The sequence below is a fragment of the Tupaia chinensis genome, unplaced genomic scaffold (genome assembly GCF_000334495.1).
Source record: "Tupaia chinensis unplaced genomic scaffold, TupChi_1.0 Scaffold144061_1, whole genome shotgun sequence".
NCBI classification, from domain to species: domain Eukaryota; kingdom Metazoa; phylum Chordata; class Mammalia; order Scandentia; family Tupaiidae; genus Tupaia; species Tupaia belangeri.
Genome location: NW_006203914.1, coordinates 76,721 through 82,211, shown reverse-complemented (window position 1 = coordinate 82,211; position 5,491 = coordinate 76,721).

Sequence of the window (5,491 nt, the reverse complement as noted above, 5' to 3'; positions counted from 1 at the left end):
AAAAACTGGCACATATACTCTATGGAATACTATTCAGCCATAAAAAACAACAGAACCCTGGCTTTTGACAGAAAGTGGAAGAATATGGAAGATGTACTGCTGAGTGAGGCAAGCCAGGCTATGAAGAAGAGACATTGTATGTCCCCACTTAATATATACCGTATGTCTGCATTCTATGACTGAAACTGATTGACTAATGGTGGAACAAACGCAAGAGATGGGTGTGAATGTCAGATGAGGTGTATGTAGAGGAGTGGGGCCTAATGAAGGACATTTGGAGAAGGGATACAGAGGTAGAGCATTGACGGGATGGGGAGGTGTGGTGTTATCTGTTGAAGATATTTTGATCAACGGGTCTGGGGAGAAATGTGCACATATCAAAATGGTCTCATTGTAAGCCAAACAATATGATTGAAAGTATATACAAAATAAATAAATAAATAAATAATGTGGAAAAAAAAAGACACTCAGGGATTCTGAAAAGGTTGAACATCCCTTAATTACCATCTACACAGGTAATCCTGATAACCATTCTGTATTAAGACACAAATTTTAACAATGATTTTTATTAAGTTCTCTAAAACTTCACAGCTAATTTTGTTTCTTATTCTTTTTAAATTTGTGCCTCTATGTTCCCCAATGCAATATTTCTACATTAATGTAAATTGAAAGCCACACAATATACTTCTTTTAAATTAATACTTTAAATGCTAATACAAGAAATGTAATCAAGTAGTAAAACATTTTCTGAATGGAAATCTGATCTCAAGTTCTTCCATTTTTATTCCCAAGAGTGGAAAATAGATTCTATGTAGGAAAGTGGAAATGCGTTATTTTTTTAAAAAATTTATTATTATCAGAACTGAGTCCAAAGAGTAAATCTAGTTTCAATAATTACATTTAAATTAAATAAGTGTACAATTTACTACTGGAATGTAATTTATTAAACATATCATTTTCTCTTAAAACTGCTCAACAGTTAATCAGCAGTATGTCTTTTTGGAGCTATACAACTCTTTTTTATTTTTTAAAAGGTTTTTGCCAGAAGGGATGTGTACTTGGCAGAGAGGGACTGTGAGAGAGAAAGTGAGAAATCACCCCCCAGGGGTTTTGCCTATATTGCAATCATTTCCCTTCCATTCTCCTCCTGGTAGTTTGGGCATGCATGCACACGTGCCTAGAGTCAATTTTCAAGCAGCCAGGTCCAAGACTTGAACCATGGCTGGACATGTGGGAGTTCAGCACATTAATCACTTCACTACATGCTGGCTCCACTATATAACTGTTTTTAAAATTATCTTTAATTTTTTGAGATATTTTTGCTATTGGGCATGTGCACTCGCCAGAAAGACAAAGAAAGGCAGAAGAGACAGAATGCAAGAAATCACACACCCCCCCCGGGGGGATGGCCACGCTGCAATCCCTTCTACTCTATTCTCCTCCCAGGATCTTGGGCATGCATGCACACACACCTGGTGTGAGTTTAAGCCACTGGGTCTGGGACTCAAACCATGGTCTACTACATGGGAGACCAGCGACATAGTCATTATGCCAACTGCTGGTCCTGATAGGGTGAGTGCAGTCACCAGAGCAACAAAGAGAGATAGATAGACATAAAGGGAGAAATTATCCTTTTGTGGTGCAAAACCACACTGCTATTTCTCCTTGTTCACTCTCCTTTCAAGATTATGGGCACACATGCACACACAACCAGCATGAGTTTCAAGATGCTGTGTCCAGGATTCAAACCATGGTTGACCATGTGGGAGTCCAGTGCCTAATCACTTTGCTACCTATTGGCCCCACAAATTTTTAAGAATATAGATGACAAATTTAAAGTGCTGCAATCTGCAATACCTTTTTTTTTTTTTTGAGAAGTTTTTTCTATAGGGTGTGTGTGCTCACCAGACAGACAGAGAGACAGAAAGTGAGAAATCACCCCCCAGGGGGGATGGCCACGCCACAATCCATTCTCCTCTACTTTCCTCTTAGGATCTTGGGCATGCACGCACACATGCGCGGTGTGAGTTTTAAACCTCCTGGTCCGGATTCGACTACATGGGAGTCCAGTGACATAACCATTGCAATAACTTTGTTTTAATGAGTGTCCTTTGTCCTCTTAATATCATTATTGTACTCTGGTTTGTATCTCCAGGCAGTTTCTACACATGTAGGCAAAATGTTTAGGAAGTTTATAAATTTCAATTATGAAAAGGGTATAATAAAACTTCTGGAGTGGAGAAATAAAAAAAAGAGAGACATTAGGTGAACACAATTTAACACATCAAGAGACTCCAGAAAGCAGAAACTCCAGGTAGCAGAAACAAAGATATTAAGATTGGAATGGGGAACCAGCAGATGGCATAATGGTTATGTCACCCAACTCCTAGAAAGTCAACCATGGTTTGAGTCCCTGACCCAGTGTCTTAAACCTCAAACCTGGAGCATGTGCATTTATGTCCTAAATTTCTAGAGGAGTATGGAGGAGATGGAATTGCAAGCATGGTTATTTCCCCTAAGGAGTGATTACTCAATTTCTGTCTCTCTGTCTCTCTCTGTATCTCCTCTGAGTGCATGTGCTGTATAGGAAAAAGTCTATCTTACAGAAACAGATTAGACTGGGTCTGGGACTTGAACCACGGTCGACTACATGGGAGTCCAGCGACATAGCCATTATGCTAACTGCTGGTCCCAAAAAACGTGCACTCGCTGAGAGTGACAAACAGAGAGAGAGTGAGATAGATTTGATGCCGCAATCCTCTAGCCTCCATAGGTTTTTGCCATAGGGCAGGTGCCACCATGCCCTTGGATACCTTTTTGAAAAATGTTTCTTTCACTGGGAACAAATGTGCTTCCTTTTTTGTAGACTGATGTATGTTGAAGTCTCTCTTCTGCTGTGCCTTGCAATGTGGTCTGCACAGGAAAAGTCTTCTATTCAGGAGTCTGAAGAGCAGTCTTTACTTTTTTGCAAGTATTATGTAAAAGGGAGAATCCCAGGGAGCCTCACAATACCAGGATATTTGGAAATTGTGATTCTAGACCTGTCTAACCCCTTATGCTGTGTGGAGGATTGGCAGGAGATGACTATAAGATGGGAGAGAAAAGAGTATGAAAGGGAATAAAGAAAGTGTGCAGTACACGATTTCTCCAGGGGTATGGAGATAAAAATGAGCTCTGCTGAAGAGCTGGGGGTAGTCCTGTGGGGTAAGGAGAAATGGAAAATTAACAGATGGAAGAAAAAGAGAAGGAAAAAAAGGCCTACCTTTCTGACAGAGCAAGAGGATCACTGGGATTGGACAACCAAAGCTGGAGCAGGGGCAGGGAGGTGCTGCCTCAGTGTCCCTTAGGCCAGGGGTCTGGAGATGAAAATGGGCTCTGCTGAAGAACTGGGGGCAGTCCTATGGGGTAAGGAGGAGTGGGAAATTGTTTAGTCATATTCTTAAAGAAATTTGTCATTTTCTCCATATATTAATGATCTTCCTTTAAAATTATCTCTGTTCAGACAACAGTGTCATCATCCAGCTAAATGACACCTCAGCTCACTCACAAGACCTTCAAAGCCTCTCTTCATTGTTTGGACATGATTTGCTTAAGCAGAAGGAAAAAAAGATTCAAAGTTTTCTGAAGCCCTGAGAACATTATTCACACTAGCTCTGGGTGCCATTGCAGGAGAATCTCTGAATTGAAACCTGGGCCTATAACTTTATGTCTTTTGGCTTGGATGAAGAATTTACCCTGAATCACATGACTTGACTGTATTTCCTAATGTTGTCCCCTCTGTTTAGGTACCAATGAAAGAACTACATATATGTATTGGCATTTTACTTTGCCATTGAGCAGATCAATAAGAGTCCCCATTTGCTCCCCAACCTCTCCCTGGGTTATGATTTTGACAATGCATTTCCCAGTGACAAAAGAACTTTAGAAAGTGCTCTATTTTTGCTCACTGGAGGGAATCAGTCCCTGCCAAAATAGAACTGCCAGATACAGAAACAACCTGTTGCTATTTTTGGAGGAAACATGCCAACATTTTCAGCCCAAGTTGGAACCCTATTGGAGCTCTACAAAAGTCCACAGGTAAGTGCGTTGTCAGGTTAAAGAATGAGAATCAAATAGCTCCTAATGTAATTTTCCTACATCTGAGCAAAGAAAACATGGAAACTGGGCTTACATACCTCTAGAGGCCCTCAGCACTTCTCTTGGTTATTTGAACACAATTTGCTTAAACAGATGGAAAAAGGCACAGGTTCTTTCCTGGGTCATGGGACTATTAACAGTACAAGGATTGGGAAGAAAAAGAACTGTAGTATGCCAGATGGTGATATAGTGGCTGATGTGCCTGGATTTCACTTGGATGACTGCATGGCTCAAGTCTTGATTTTGGTATCCTGAAGAACAAACTGGGCATATGTGCTTGCATGTTTCAAATCTCAACATAAAAAGAATAATGGTATGACAATCCCCTATGAGTGGTGATTTCTCACTATCCCTCACTATCTCTCTGTGGCAAACACACATAATTTAATTTGCCCTATGATAAATTAAAAATAAAAAATAAGTAAAATTTGTTAAGTGCCACTTATATTTCTTTTTATAACAATGATATCCAAACCCCAGTAATGAGAATATTGATGGTTCTCTTAGAGATGCTTTCTAAAAAGGGCACACAGTATAGGGAACCATCCGATCTTAGGACAGGACAATATTAAAGAGCATTCATAGGAAAATTAGACAGAAAAATATAAAAACCTTTGCATTCATTATCTCTTTGGGCAAATAAATATTATTCCAGCACTGGAGATCCTCCAAACTCACAAAATGCCTCAGTTCGATTGAGCCGGCCAGCAGTTCTGGACACCAGACAGGCTGAGGCTGCAGGACCAACCCTTTTGAATCTCCACGCTTCCCCACCATTCTTCCTCCTTGGGCCCCAGGTTGGTTGCCTGTGACTTTAAGGCAGACACCCACCCCTCCCCACCCAAAATCCAGATCGAGCCGGCCAGCAGTTCTGGGCACCAGGAGGACTGAGGCTGCAGGCCCGACCAACCTGGTACTGTCATTCATTGTCTGATCCTTTTTCACTAGCCTTTGGATGGTTTGAATTTTGGTGATTTGAGTAGCATGCGGTGTGCATTGTGCACCACGTGATTTTCTTTTTCCATTATGTTTTTCTTTCCTCTTGGGGTGTTGCTTATTTGGTCAGTTGAAGGCTCACCACTCCTTAGAAACAGCGAGGACTTTGGGCCATCCAGGGCTAGTGGCAACAGTTAATGGTAATTGTGAGTATGAGGTAGGCCAACCATAAGATAAATCATCAATTTTCTAAGCCTGTACAACTTTTAAGAATCAGAGATATCTTAAATAAGTTAGGAAGAAACATATAGATTACCTGATGACTAGGAACAATTGCAGAGGCTCAAGAAATATGAGCAACCAACAAAAGGCCTCTCCCTCAAGGGAAATCATCAAGCCTACATCACCCACAGTCAAT